The sequence below is a fragment of the Cucumis melo genome, chromosome 6 (assembly GCF_025177605.1).
Source record: "Cucumis melo cultivar AY chromosome 6, USDA_Cmelo_AY_1.0, whole genome shotgun sequence".
NCBI lineage: Eukaryota > Viridiplantae > Streptophyta > Magnoliopsida > Cucurbitales > Cucurbitaceae > Cucumis > Cucumis melo.
This window is the reverse complement of record NC_066862.1, coordinates 12,911,841-12,928,420: the sequence shown is the minus strand read 5'-3', so window position 1 is coordinate 12,928,420 and position 16,580 is coordinate 12,911,841. Positions and strand designations below refer to the sequence as shown.

The window sequence follows — 16,580 nt, the reverse complement described above, 5'->3', positions numbered from 1 at the left end:
TTAAATAAGAAGGGGTATATATACACGAAATTACATAATATACATATCATATTCATCGGTTATTGTATGTCAATTTATATGTATTATTGTATATATGAAGGGGTATATATATAAAAAATCACAGAACACACATATCACATTCATTCATTTTACTGTATGTCGATTTATATGTATTATTGCATATATGAAGGGGTATATATAAAATTTTGTGCATTATTCATCGAATAAATAATTCATATTCCTTGGCCATTGTATGTAAAATTATATGCATTATTGTCACACCCCCTCCCGGACTACCTGTTACCTTAGACCGAAAGATGGCGTGAAGCCGACAAACAACGATTTTCTGTATCTGTATCTGTCGACTCTGCTTAAAACTTTCATGTGATGAACTTGCCAATCTAGTATATAAACTATTATACATGCAACAAAACACAGCGGATCCTAGGCTAGTCAAACACATACATGAAGTGTACCTCAAAATTTACCAATTTCACGAGTAAACCTAAAGACACCTTAATCAAAATATAACCAACAAAATTTACACAACTACAGCTCCTAAAGCTTATACAAACTATGGAGTATCTATAACATACAAGGGTGTATATACATCATAACACAACAGACTCCACGCCCAAATCAAAACACGTACTGGCAATCGATAACGGAGCTTCAGCAGACTAAGGCAGTCTATCAGGCACCGGAAACTCGATCTCTACCTGGAAAATGGGTAAAACATTTTGGAAAGGGTGAGCTATGAAGCTTAGTGTGTGACTCAGTTTAAAACTATGAATTTAAAGATAAGAGCACGGGAAAACTTTACACATATAAATCTATTTATACAATTCGTAAATGTAAACATGTAGTAGTAAGAATAGCTTCCTCAAATACTCATCATGTTCGTCATTGAAATCTAGCAAGGCATATCAAGTATATCGAAGCATTTTAACTAACATGACAAATCTACGTTGTGTAGGGTACACCCAATACAACAACGTTTACAAGCTCTACAATGTAGTGGGGCCCACCCAGCACTCCCATCGCCTTTGTCGTAGTGGGACCCATCCAGCACTCACGACAGCATCGTTGTTACGAAGTACACTCAACGTCAACAACGGAATCTAACCCGTGTGCACACAGTAATCCTCAGCCTCAGGCTCAAGATCTCAGTCATGTAGTTAATGAAAATTTCGTAAATCATCTATAAATATTAAAACATGCCTGCTTATAAATTTTACACACCGCTCGAACTTTACTCAGCTCTTTCGTGGAAAATTGTAGTTCTTAAAACAAAACTTCTTACTAATTCATGCTTTGCTTAAAACATTGTGGTTTAAATACTTTCCAAACATTTAATATCTACGTGCTAGCATAAATTTCTTTAAGAAATCTAGTCTCCAAATGTATACTTGAAAATAGTCATTAAATTCAAATACCTTTCATAGCTTCGTAAGTAAACATTTATCGCATTCAATCATAATAACAGTTATGGAAAATATTTCAAAGTTGGTTTTGTCACTCACCGTCTTGGGCTAGATCCTTGGTCTATAAGCTCGATTTAATTCTTCTCGGCCTGCCAAAAACCTAACCGAGTATTAGATCTCTAAACATTCTGGTTTCCTAAAGATATACATAACATGCCGCACCAAAGATGACGCTCACGAAAACAAAGCTTAAGAAATAAAATCCTATTTCAACAACTCTCTGAAATTTCCAGATTTCTGACATAAACTTCAAATGACTATAACTTTCTCAATACTTAACCAAAATGAGTGTTTTTTATATCAAAATCTTCATTTTAAGATCCTCTAAAAGTTACCTAATGATATGTAAATCTGATTCCCCGTGCATAAACTCAGATAACCCTCAAAACAGAACCACTTCTTGAATCACGCGCACACGACCTCTTTAACTTGTCCCTACAATTTAACTAATGTTCAGTCATTTTTGGTTCATGATTTCTTCATAAAAGTTGTAGTAAATGGAATAAACTTTCCAACCATACCAAGTAGAGATCCTAACTCTACCGGTACACTCTGAAATATAAGAAAAACTAGAGACCTTCTGATTTCGAGTGAAAACCAACTGCCCTGTTTTCTACATCAAAATGCACCCAATGAATATCCGAATTTGCTCCAACTTTCGTCATAAAATTTGTTTGAAAATGACCTAACTTTCAGTAAATGTAAACTTCACCTCTTAATTCCTTTTGAAGAGTTTAAACTGAATTAAAAACTAATGATGTGCATAATGAACCAAGATTCAGCCATGGATACACTTTGCTTGAGTTCTCCTTCTCTTCTTCAACCTCAAAATTCTAGTAAAGTTCCTCTTCTTCCAAATTCTCTCTTAGATGTTCTCTACAAATTGAAGAAGGAAAAAAAATGGAAGTTGGATGTCTTCAAAATGTTTGGCGGTGAAGGGAAGAGAAGAAGAAGAAGAAAAGAAAAAATGAAATTTTCTTCTCTTTTTCTTCTTTTTATCCTTTCATTTCTTTCTTTTCTTTAATTTATTTAATAAAACTATTTAATATATAAATATATATATATATATATATATATATATACACTTAATTTCTATTTTCTTTTTATTTCCACATTTAAAGAAATTAAACCAAGAAAATATCGGGTTTACAATTATTGTATATATGAAGTGGTATATATCTAAAACAAGTATTTTAGAATATAAGGTTATAAATGTTATAGGAAAACTATGATGTAATGGAATACCGAAGAATATAAGAAATTGAGGAAGAGAACTAACTGAAAGTATGAGGAGAACAAAAGTTGTTGGCTGTTGAGGAAGACAACTAACCAGAATGAATTGAGGAAGACAACTAATGAGAATTGGTGAACAAATTCGATAAGTTTTCGTGTCGGCAAGTGGAGAATGTACCTAACTTTGATGACTACAGATATTACTAGAGAGAGAATTGAAGAAGTTGATGACGACAGATGAAGAATTAAGATGATTTAGCCAACGGATGAAGAATTAATCAAGAGCTACTACCAAATTAATCAAGGTGGCGAATGAAGAATTGGTACCGAATTAATCAATATCTTTTGTGAAAATTATTTCCATATTAAAAGATTTTGATGATAAATGAAAATAAATTATATAAGGTAACTTTTTTTCATTAATAATTAACATTTTACATTAATTAGTATAATAATTAAGGAAGTTATGAATTAGATATTAATGATCAATATAATGTAAATAAGAAAATATATACTATTTAAATTCGAAATACCCATGTAATTAATGTTAATGATAAGGTTAAAATTGTCCTAAAAATATACGAAATCCTATCAAGAAAAAAATTATTTTAGGATATTTGTGAAATTTCCTAGTCAAAGTGGGCCTTCTCTCTAAATCTTTCTTGAATATTTGCTATTTGAGCTTTTGACTTTACAAAAGTCTATGAAAGAAAATTCCTTTTCAATCTTTTTCTTTTATCCCTCTTATAATATTTATATTACATTTATCAATACTACCTATACTATTAATGGTACAAGTTTGAAGATCGAATCGATCTACAAGGAAGCAAATGAAGATTAGTTTCTCAAAGTTAATTATTTAGTTAAAAGTTGAAAAAACAATGTGAGATAATCAAATAAACCTTCAGTTAATACAAAAGCTAATGACTATTGTAATGGCTAAAGGGATAGCAGAAGAGAATAACATAAGAAACTTTGGTAACCCAGTTCGACCAATGTTGCCTACGTCTAGGAAGCTGCGCATAACGCTGATGAGTAATTTTGTTAATATTCACTTAAGTCAATATACATCAATACATCATATTCACTTTGTTCAATTATATGACAAAATAACATGTGTCTTCGCTTCGGACTCCAGGCTCCCCTGAATGCATGAGTTATTCTCCTTCATGATGTCTGGCTTCAGACTCCCCCTAAACACATGAGTAAATATTTTTGACGATATCTTTATATACTTCTAAAGATTACTGTGACCACACTTATAATGTCTCGTCTTTTTCGTTACTCATCGACCATCTCAACTTAGATCAACATACTGATCTTATAAACATAAGATCATAATACCTTTTTGTTTCTGCAGTTTTCGCAATCGGTTCTTCGAAGACCTTCAGCCGTAAATAATCTTCTTGATCTTTTTCCACACACGTTCACTGTCTACGAAAGCCCTATTTATACATATATAATCTATATGCATAAATCTTGTTTCTTTTAAAGATAATTAGCAAGATTCCTAAAATCAAGGAGAATCATTTTATCCTTTAATTATCTTATCTTTTTTAAGAATAATCTAATAAAATCTTTTAGACAAACTCTTCAACAAAAGTGATAGAAGGGGGAAGAGGGGAATGGTTGATGTGGATAAAAGTAAAGACATTAAAGGAAATGGTAGAAATGTAATCAAACAAAATATTCTTAGAGGAATGAAATCACCCAATGTAATTTTGCAATCATCGAATTAACAAAGGTATGATTTTTAACTTCATATATATGTGTCTAGCCCCATTGATTAGAAAAGCTAACCAATAGTCCTAAATATAAAATTAGTCAATTTAATTAGATAAAGAACATCATAGTCAATTTAACTAACCGCATTATACTTTAGAGATTGTGCTAGGATAAATTTCTAATAAGAAAAACCTAATTAGAATACAGTTTTCCGTAGGTCAATCAAACAATGTTTTTTTGTTGTCGACCACAAAATACGAGTGTATCTAACCTATTACTTGTTAGAGAATAATATACAATTATATATTACCTATTATACATTAATCTAAAAGCATGGACATGCACAATTAATCATTGATTGTGAATAAAAATAACGAGAAAATGTAATTCATAATAACCAATAAATCAAGAGTAAAACCCATAAACAAGAAATCTCAATCATCAATATACTACAAAAAAAAACAATGGGTTCCTCCAAAATGCTAGAAAGAAAACCTTTCCATAACGATGAGAAAGATAGAGATCCCATCATTTTGGCTTGATTGCAAAAAATAGATGAATAAGTAAACCTAAAATCTAATATATAGATGGTTAGAGGTTGCAAAATGAAGAAATTAAAAATGGCTACCCAAATCAAAAGATATGATCTAAAGATGACCTTGCAAACTTATAAATGCACGAAGGCGCCGCCCAACGTTATGGAATAGTATGTCGCAACGCCCTCCCTCAGTGACAATTTCCTAATTTTTCGGTCTTTTGTTCTAATTTTTTGTTTAGAAGTCTGAATTTATCCGTTTTAGCTCCATTTGCATTTTAATTATGGATTTTACTTCTATGATGTTAGAAACTTAAAAAATAATCAAATAAACACATAAAATACAAAAACAACCTTGAATTAAGTGGAACTAGATAGTACATTTTTTGTGCTACCAATTACATAAGATTTTATTGTGAAGCACAATGTTAAGATCTAAGTTTTCAAAAATATATGTAGGAATAGAAATTTGTAGAAATTTTTTGAGAAATAATTAAAATAATTTTAACTAAGAACTAAACCTTTTACACTTTTTAAATTGAACCAAGTTAGAAACTTGCGGTGCATGTCGTCTTTTATGCTGCCCAGGCAGTAATCAATGAGAACTTGACACATGATTTTTCTAAAAAAAGAATCAATTTTAATTTTTTTCCCTCCGTAGGTAGAGAGAAAGGAGCATAAGAGTTGATGCATTATAGGATGCACTTAATATCATTTTAATTTTGCACCATTACTTCTTCAAACTAAACATCAAAGTTGAATGAGTGGCAAACCAGTATATATTTAAAACCAAATTAAAAAATCTCTTCATAACAAATTAATAAACATAGAAATAAACATAGAAATCTGTGGAGTTTTCACAAGTGTTGTTTTGTCCTTTATCTAAAAAATTTGGTAAAGTTATAATTTTTTTTATACTTTTCTTCTTTAATTAGGCTCTACAGATTTCGAGTGGGACGTTTTTCTATTTTCGTCATGTCCATTTAAGTCTAAGATGTTATAAGTTTTTCTATTGCAACTCCTGTTTTGTATTATTGTTGATCTCAATGTTGTTGCCCTACATTATCTTGGTTTTAGGGAGGCTTAAGACTTAACATTTAAGTAATTTTCTAACTTAGGAGAGCCTACGTTGTAGTGTGAGACTCTTCTTCTTCTATTGATAGACCCACGTAAGTCCACATCGCTTGACCACTACGACATCTAAGAGAAAGCGATGCCATAATGTCGGGCGTGTACGATATCCAATTCATCTATTGAAAAAACAAAAGTCAGCAGGCAACAAAAAATAGAACTATAGAACATTCGTATAATATTTTACTACCTGAGACTGTCTCAACCGATCAAATGTCCATCGATATGTCAGCAACATATTTGCTGACTATTCAGATGCAGCTAGAGCACCGCTCCATCTATTTGTGAAATAAATCATTAATACATTATAGATATTGCAAATTCTATTAAAAAAATAACATGTATATGAAATAGTACCTAAAACTCAAAGGTCGACCATCTGAATGCTGCAGCGGTCTCTGTGGCGCTACAATGAGGAATCTGTCGTATGCCCAAACTTGTAGCAGCATTAATGGGCCTGCGATTTGTCATATGCACAAACTGCAATTACATGAGAGTATGGTATCTTAAACGATTGCCACTTGTTGCATGAACAGGTCCCTTCCATCAAACTCACTACTTGTGTGTGTTGGCCTTTACATGAAGAAATCATACTCATACATGTGTGAACCTCAAATGTCTGGGTTTCTCTATCAATGGATGTCACTAAATGTGCGGAAGCCTGTTTTTCCCACCTCCTTAGCTTTCTCATCGCATATTCCGTATAAATTTCGCCAAGGTCAACTACTTCACTTATTTCATCTATTCGGCGTTCGAAATACAGAATTGTGCGATAAAATGTTAATCTAACGAAAGAAGTGGTGGGTAACATACGAGCTCCTTTAAATACCTCATTCATACATTCAGCAGGGTTACTTGTCATCCATCCATATTGATACCCATTATCATGAGATTGGGTCCATTTTTACAGGTCAATATCTTCAAAGTACTTAAGACACTATGGGTTCAATTGCTTTAGTTCTTTCATGGTTCTTATAAATTTGCACCTTTGGTGTTGATTACCTGCTCTAAACAACAAATCTTTCAGTTGCTTCGATTTGTACTTATTATTAAAGTCGCTAGCAACATGACGAAGACAATATTGATGGAATGCTCGAGGTTCACTCCAACCTAGCTATCTCCTCATTATTAAAGGCACAAAGAATGCCCCTATGCCTGTCGGAGATCAAGCAAATACCATCTCGATCAGTAATGTACTGGTGCAATGCATAAAGAAACCATGACCAACTGGACATGTTTTCCCCTTCCACAATAGCAAATTCAAGAGAAAATAAAATATGACCATTTGCATCAATACATAGGGCAGTTAATATTTTACCTTTATACTTTCCATACAAATGGGTTCCATCGATCAGAATTAATGGGCTACAATATTTGAACCATTTATTGCAGAACCAAAGGCCCAGAAAACTTTTCCAAAAATGATTGTCCCTGGTACATCAGATGGAAGAAAAAACCAATCCACTCGAGCTCCTGGATTATAATGTACAACGGCACTCAACCAGTACAGAAGCTCGTTGTACGATTTTTCCTAATCACCAAAAACGGCAACCAGCGCTTTCCTCATCGCTTGCCATACCCGTCTGTACTTAACACTGTAAATATACTGTCGTTTTATCATTTCCACAAACACAGGCATAGTGACACTAGGATCAGCTCTCACTATGTTTTGAATTTCAACACGCATGAAATTAGAATCTAGCTGTGAGTGATCTTGTGTTAGGTTTGAGTACAGACATAAGTGCTCTCCTTCCAGCCGATTGATTTCAAACAATCCATGTGGCTTTTATGCCTACTTCCACGTAACCTCCAGTTGCAACCATTACTCCACTGTTTGCATCGAACATACCAAATATTTTAGTTCGATTCGACTACAATAATTTTGTAGTGTTGCATCACTCGGTACTTTTTTACGGCTAACTAAAGATCATCCTTACAGTCAAATAACATTCCCTTATGAATTAAACAGTATGTGTCTACAGAATCATCCCTATTTGCCAATATAGACCCTTATTCACAAATATAATTCGCGATGTCCCAATCTATCTGTGTAAATGTCTCAGAAGGGATCCTTTCATTCTCTTCTTCCCTATTTTCTTCGTTACCAAATAGTTCATCAACTTCTATATCTATATCACTATCTCCATGATTACCAAGTGTAGCCACCTAATTTCATCCTACATTTATTTTTATTCTTTAAAATATATAGTAATTGTAATTTTGGCTAAGATTTTATTTTTTTTAAAAGGAAAAAAGGGGGTAAAATCTTTTATAATAGTATAAAATCTTATGTTTTTTTAATCTTTTTATTAAAATAAAAAATAGAGCCATTAATGAGAATATCTATTATTTTTTAAAAAAATTCAAATCATTTTTTACTTATCATTTTAAGAAAAAGATAAATACAAAATATTTTTTGATTTATCATTTTAGGAAAAACAAATAAGTATTATTTTGGGACAAAATCTTTTAATATCATATTTTTACTATTTTAGAAAAAAGAAAATTAATAAAATTACATAATATCTAATTTCATTTTATACTTATTAAATTTTCCTAATCTGTGGCACACTCGGGTCTATAAATAGGGTCCTTTGTCATTTAGAAATGAGGGAGGAGAAAAAAAAGTGTATTAGAAAGAATCTCTACGAGAGAAAACAATTTTTTTGATTGCTTAGAGAATCTTTGCAGAATTTATTTTTTTGGAAGATACATGTTTCTCTACAAAATGTGGGTTATTACTTCTTTTCGGTTTATTTTTTTTATGCGTTATTTTCATTTTTTTCTATCTACTTATCTTTTTTTCTTACCCTAAATCTAATCCCTTAGAGGAAAAACTTAGTTGGAGGTTGCATTAGGTAGAGATTTATTCTCAAGGATCCACACCTCATACAACAAGCAACTTCCTTCGGGATTGAGTCCTTATGTTTGTTCTTCTTTTTTTAAAACGTAAAATTACTTTTTTCGTTTTGCTACTTTTTTATCGTTACTCTAAAAAAAATCTTTTAACATTTTCTTTATCTTTAAAAAATAGAGAAAAAAAGGAAAAATTATAAGCAAAAAGTATTATATTATTATTATTATTATTATTATTATTATTATTATTATTATTATTATTATTATTATGACGATGACGATGATGATGATGATTTTTTTGTTATTGTTATTATTATTATTATTATTATTATTATTATTATTATATATATATATATATATATATATATATCTTTTTTTTCTTTTTTGCTTTTTTCTTTTAGGGTGGCAGCAACCTTGCCGTCACACCTCTGCTTTTTTTCTTTTCTTTTTCTTTTTTAATTTATCTATTCACTTATTTAAGTTTAATTTTGTTTATAGTTTTATGACTATTATTATTATTATTATTATTATTATATATATATATATATATATATATATATATATATATATATATTAACCTTTTGTTTATTTTTTTAATTTTCTATATATATAACTTTTATTTATTTATTTAGTTTTTTTATATTTATGATTTTTTTAAAACTTTTTGTTATTTTTATTATTATATCATTATTATTATTTTCTTTCATAATTTTTTTTTTATTTTTTTAACTTATTATCATCCCTATGATCAATTGCGATAGTACTGTAACAATAACAAAAGTTCATAATTGTTATTACAATGGTAAGATACGAAAAATACGTTGTGAGCACAATACGATTAGAGAGTTTCTCAATATACTATGCAGGTATAGTGGATCATATGCATATTGATGAAAACTTAGTAGATGCTTTGATAAAAGGACTGGCTAGAGAGAAGGTTTTCAAAACCTTATAAAGAATGGGACTCATGCCTATATAACGATGAATCACGTGTGAGATAAACAAACCTTATAGTTTGGAGATCCTAAAAAACAAGTTCAAAAGTTAATAACTGATCACAAGTGATATAGAGAGAATCGTGCTAAAAATTTGAAGTTTCATTCTTATGATTCAGAGTATTATAATGATATCCTAAAGCGAACGAAAAAATTGAACTTGGTTCCTAAGAAGTTCTATACTTGATGTCAAACATAGTACCTAGCTACATGTGTACTCTTAATAGATTCACCTTTATGAATATGGGAGTGATGGTCATTTCTTATGGAATTTGAGGCAAATTCTCTAGAATATCTACTAAATTGGGATACACATACTAGGTCTTAAAGCACAGACTTTGAAACCACACTCGGATAATGTTGTGTGTAAGATATTATTAGAGATAGAGTTTAAAACCAAGAGTTACTAGTTGTAAGATTCGAACATAAGTTAGACGATTAAAATTTTGGTTAAGTGTAAATAGACGTTACGAATGAAAGGTAGTAAAGAAAAGTTAAGGCTTGGCGATAAAGTAGGACTGCATGTTAAGAGTTGGTAATCAAGTTAGTTCGCGAGAAAGGTTAAGTGACAAGACTTGTAAAGGTGGTGTAACCTTGCGATTACGGTTCTCATGAGATAAAACCAAGGCAAGAAGAAGTAAGGAAAATAATAGAAACTTCTTAACTGTAATAATATGCCTCGTGTAGAGATTAAGTTAAGCATGATTAAGTTAAACCTTAAGATTACACGTGTACCACTAAGAAGCAGGATGTGGCATTTTACCAAGAACTTAATGGTGACTAAGCTTGTTTATGTTGGGGTTGATGCCCTAAATCTCGTGGTCTTGTAGTTTGTAATTGTATATATTATACGAAGATTTTATTTATCTAATAAAATAAAGTGTTTTATTTTATTTGACATTTAGTTGCATTAACCCACAAAACAAATAAACTTACATCCAAGGTTATCTTATGTAACCTAAACATGTATGTGGAGACATACAAGTGGATTATGTTTAAGTGATAACTTAAATGGTTTGTAGTTGATGGATAAGGTTGGATATCTTATCCTGGTGATACTACAAATAGGACCTGCTTTGTAATTGTTACAATTGTTCTAAACTGCTACAAATGATTTGATCCTAATCATTCATGTCGAGACGTTAGAGCGGAGGTATATTATACAAAGAGTTTGTATAAGACCAGACCATGAAATGAATAGTCTCTCCTATTAACACCGTTACTAGTTGAAACTACATTTCACGAAGATGACCATAGGTGACTTGATCTGAATCCTGAGTAAGTTGTGAGCTCCTGCCTATGAAGGCGGTCCTTTGATTTGCATGGGTGAGAGTGGCCTATGTCGCCAACTCAATATGTCTACCATTTTGGAGATTTGTTTGATTGAAGAGCTGGAAACACAGCTACGCAAAAAGGAATTCACTCATTGTAACGACCCAACTTTTTGGACTAAGCTGAGGTCACTACGTAGTACGAAGACTCGACAGTAAAACACACAAACTCATAAAAGACCAGTTACGATTCATTAAAAACGTTTAAAATATCACAAAAGCAATTTCGGGCCCTATTTTAAATCACGTTCCCAAGAGTTCCAAAATATTGGGCTCAAATCATCAAAACACAAAACCACCAATCAAATGTTCTAACCATGACTCGATCTGACAATGAAAAAACATAACAAGTAACAAAATACATCAGCGGAAGCATAAAGAAAACCAGACGCGTCCATATGACCTTCACGCATCCTTCTTGCCCCTCGCCGGTCTGCCCCTTGCCATACCCTTACCTGAAAAGTTAAAGAGAAAAAGGGTGAGTATAAAATATACTCAGTAAGGGACCCACTACTTGGGCGAGTTAGGGTGATAACAGTTAGCTTCCTATTAAGGGGTACCCTACGTAAACAGTCTAGTGGTTCCGTTGAACGCACACATCAATCAGTCCAGTGATCCCGTCGGATGCACATATCAGTCTAATGATCCCGAAGGATGCATATATCAGTCTAGTGATCCCGAAGGATGCACATATCAGTCTCGTGATCCCGAAGGATACACATAGTAGTCTCGTGATCCCAAAGGATGTACACATCAGTCTAGTGATCCCGAAGGATGCACATATCGGTCTCGTGATCCTGAAGGATACCGTGCCTATAAGGTACGCTACCCCATAGATAAAGCTAACTGTTACCCCTTAGTCCATACTAAATCGTCTACAACAGTCACATCACAATAACATTCAAGTTAACGTTTCAGTTTATAAGCTTAACTAGTCCGACCGTTTAAGTTTAATCAACAGTCTCCTCGATCACTATATGTATGTCCAACCCACACTTCATCGTGACATTCCCTAAATTCAGTATAATAGTCAAATAACCACTTTCTAAATCCCCCTGAAGGTACTTCGTCTCTATTCAAACCTTAGCACATCTACAGGTAATCTATTTTATGCATAACATCCATATTAGGCATAACAGTCGTATTCAGTTTACAGCACCGCTCAACCGCGTATACACAATCTACCCAAGAGATTTCCAAACCCTTGGTACCTCCACGACATAATTCATAACCAGTATCTTGATAACAAACTTCAACTTTATATAACATTAAGATTTTCATAATCCATCGGCATTACTATTCCAATTGACAGCACAACCCATCAACGTAACCACAATACACAGAACATCAAGCCATCAGTACCCATCAATAGAAAAACTCATTACATATAATAGTACATAGGCTACAACTAATGGTCACGTTACCTTTAATCAGTCAAGAGCATATAAGTGATATGTACTAGTCAAACATGCGTCAATCAATTCAATACAGTTACTATAGTATCATTCCTGTAAACCCGATATTTTCTTGGTTTAATTTCTTTAAATGTGGAAAAAAAAAAGAAAAAAATGGAAATTAAGTGTAAATATAAATATATATATTTATATATTAAATAGTTTTATTAAATTAATTAAAGAAAAGAAAGAAAAGAAAGGACAAAAAGAAAAAAAGGAGAAGAAAATTTCATTTTCTCTTTTCTTCTTCTTCTTCTCTTCCCTTCACCGCCAAGTTTGAAGACATCCAAGTTCTCTTTATTTTTTTTTTCTTTTTCCTTCTTCAATTTGCAGAGAACTTCTAAGAGAGAGTTTGGAAGAAGAAGAGAAATTTTACTAGAATTTTTAGGTTGAAGAAGAGGAGGAGAACTCAAGCAAAGTGTATCAATGGCTGAATTTTAGTTCATTCTGCACATCACTGGTTTTTAATTCGATTTGAACTCTTCAAAAGGAATTAAGAGGTGAGATTTACATTTACTGAAAGTTAACTCATTTTTAAACAAACTTTATGAAGAACGTTGGAGCAAATTCGGATATTCATTTGGTGCTTTTTTGATGAAGAAAACAGGGCAGTTGGTTTTCACTCGAAATCAGGAGGTCTCTGGTTTTTCTTGTATTTCAGAGTGTATTGGTAGAGTTAGAATCTCTATTTAGTATGGTTGGAAAGCTTATTCAATTTACTACAACTTTCATGAAGAAATTGTAAACCAAAAACGACTAAAAATTGGCTAAATTGTAGGAACAAGTTAAAGAGGTCGTGTGCGCGCGATTCTGGAAGTGGTTCTGTTTTGAGGGTTATATGTGTTTATGCACGGGGAATCAGATTTAGATGTCTTCAGGTAAGTTTTAGAGGATCTCAAAATGAAGAGTTTGATATAAAGAACACTCATTTTGGTTAAGTATTGAGAAAGTTATAGTTCTTTGAAGTTTATGTTAGAAATCTGGAAATTTTAGAGAATTGTTGAAATAGGATTTTATTTCTTAAGCTTTGTTTTCGTGAGCGTCATCTTTGGTGCGACATGTTATGTATATCTTTAGGAAACCAGAATGTTTAAGGTTTTAATACTCGGTTGGGTTGTTGGCAGGCCGAGAAGAATTAAACCGAGCTTATAGACCAAGGATCTAGCCCAAGACTGTGAGTGACAAAACCAACTTTGAAACATTTTCCATAACTGTTATTATGATTGAATGCGATAAATGTTTATTTACGAAGCCATGAAAGGTATTTGAATTTCATGACTATTTTCAAGTATACATTTGGAGACTAGATTTCTTAAAGAAATTTATGCTAGCACGTAGATATTAAATGTTTGGAAAGTATTTAAACCACAATATTTTAAGCAAAGCATGAATTAGTATGAAGTTTTGTTTTAAGAACTACAATTTTCCACGAAAGAGCTGAGTAAAGTTCGAGCTTTGTGTAAAATTTATAAGCAGGCATGTTTTAATATTTTATGATGATTTATGAAATTTTCATTAACTACATGACTGAGATCTTGAGCCTGAGGGTAGAGATTACCGTGTGCACACTGGTTAGATTTCGTTGTTGACGTTGAGTGTACTCCGTAACAACGATGCTGTCGTGAGTGCTGGGCGGGCCCCACTACGACAAAGACGATGGGAGTGCTGGGCGGGCCCCACTACATTGTAGTGCTTGTAAATGTTGTTGTACTAGGTGTACCCTACACAACGTAGATTCGTCATGTTAGTTAAAATGCTTCGATATACTTGATATGCCTTGCTAGATTTCAATGATGAACATGTTGAGTATTTAAGGAAGCTATTCTTACTATTACACATTTACATTTACGACTTGTATAAACAGATTTATATGTGTAAAGTTTTCACGTGCTCTTATCTTTAAATTCATAGTTTTAAACTGAGTCGCTCACTGAGCTCCATAGCTCACCCTTTCCAAAATGTTTTACCCATTTTCCAGGTAGAGATCGACTTCCCGGTGCCTGATAGACTGCCTTAGTCTTCGGAAGCTTCATTATCGATTGCCAGTACGTGTTTTGAGTTGGGCATAAAGTCTGTTGTGTTGTGATGTATTCACACCCTTGTATGTTATAGATACTCCACAGTTTGTATAAGCTTTAGGAGCTGTAGTTGTGTAAATTTTGTTAGTTATATTTTGATTAAGGTGTCTTTAGGTTTACTCGTGAAATCGGTAAATTTTGAGGTACACTTCATGTATGTGTTTGACTAGCTGTGTTTGACTAGCCTAGGATCCGCTGTGTTTTGTGGCATGTACAATAGTTTATATACTAGATTGGCAAGTTCATCACATGAAAGTTTTAAGCAGAGTCGATAGATACAGGTACAGAAAAACGTTGTTCGTCGGCTTCACGCCATCTTTCGGTCTAAGGTAGCAGGTAGTCCGGGAGGGGGTGTGACAATTCCCATGTGGGTTACTACGTTTCTAGTTTCGGTTCGAGGTCCAGTAGTAAGAAAGCCCTTACCTGAGATGTAGCTAAAATCTCGTTCAAGTCCGTGTCTAAACGAATCGACCTAAACACAAACATACGGGTTTAACAATGACATCACCACAATCCACAATACAAAACGCTCCAAAGCAACAACTACCGACTTACCCAAGCAGAGGAGAGTTGGCTTCTACTGCGCTTACCGTAAAATTCCTGAATTCGAGCGTCACCTCCCCAACACCTTCAGGGGATCAACGGATAACCCAATAAATCAATTCAAAATTTTAATCCGATATTTAGGCTCTCACTGAATATTGAAAACATTAGAAATTCCTTACATTGTCCTTACCCAGACTCACCGGGACTCAGCACGAATGGACACGACTTAAGTGGCTCGGTGGATCAAGAGATTGGCTTGGAAAATTGACTTGGCTTGGGAGGCGGCTCGACTTGACTCTTGGCTCACGGCTTGGCTCGGCTCGGCTTAGTTCTGTTATCGACTCGCGGCTCGACTCGGCTCTCGACTCGTGGCTCGGCTCTCGGCTCGCGGCTCGGCTCAGCTTGGTTCAGCTATGGCTCGGCTCGGCTCGATCGACTCGGCTTGCTGGACTCGGCTCGACCGATCATTTGTAGCTGGCGCACACGCGAACATCTAGTTTCCTGCTTCACGCGACGACGACCGAAGAGGGACGCACGGTGAACTCTAGACTGCATCAGGTGGTGTACGAAGGAGGAAATGTGACGTACGGTTGAGGCAGAGGCGGCCGACAGACCTGGGGGCGGCACAAGAAGGAGAGAAAATGTGAGATGGGCCGCCGTGTGACTGCACGTCGACGTTGTGAAGCCAACGACGATGGAGACGGAGACAGAGACGAAGACGGGGTGATTACCACAGAGACAGAGACGGAGAGACTACCACAGAGACGGAGACGGAGACGGGGCGATTACAACAAAGACGAAGACTACCACAGAGACGGAGATGAGGCGTTTACCACAGAGACGGAGACGGAGAGACTACCACAGAGATGGAGACGGTGTCGTCGGCTATTGGGAGAAGAAATGAAGTAAAGACAAAAAAAGAAGACATGGGGGGGAGCGGCGCGCGGGTTTTAGGGTTTTGAAAACAAATGTATATATATAATAATAATAATAATAATAATAATAATAATAATATAATTTATATTATATTATTATTATATTAAGTTATATCATATTATATTATTAAAAATTCATACCCTTCATTTTCTTTTTCTTTTCTATTCTAAATCAAACAAAAATTAACACCAAAAATTTTAAATTCCCGAAAATTAACATAAAATGTTAAAATTTACCTCGAAATTTAGGGCGTTACACTCATTCTATATAGATAGA

General features: G+C 33.6%; 2 long non-coding RNA genes across 3 annotated transcripts in view; one reads left to right on the top strand and one right to left on the bottom strand.

The window, feature by feature from the left end:
* The window catches only part of LOC127149807 (uncharacterized), a 40,368-nt gene extending 24,043 nt beyond the window's left edge, over positions 1–16,325 (top strand). Inside the window, exon 5 of the long non-coding RNA XR_007821516.1 lies at positions 14,723–16,325. This is a non-coding gene — a long non-coding RNA (uncharacterized LOC127149807). The remainder of the gene's footprint in view (positions 1–14,722) is intronic.
* Positions 239–2,343, bottom strand: LOC127149808 (uncharacterized). Of its 2 annotated transcripts, none has more exons than XR_007821518.1 (3): positions 2,197–2,343; positions 1,524–1,573; positions 239–719 (listed from the first exon to the last, which is right to left on the bottom strand). It is a non-coding gene; the product is annotated as an uncharacterized LOC127149808 (long non-coding RNA). The 2 variants fall into 2 exon arrangements; XR_007821519.1 differs by lacking the exon at positions 2,197–2,343 and adding an exon at positions 1,820–2,112.
* Positions 16,326–16,580: the final 255 nt, after the last annotated feature.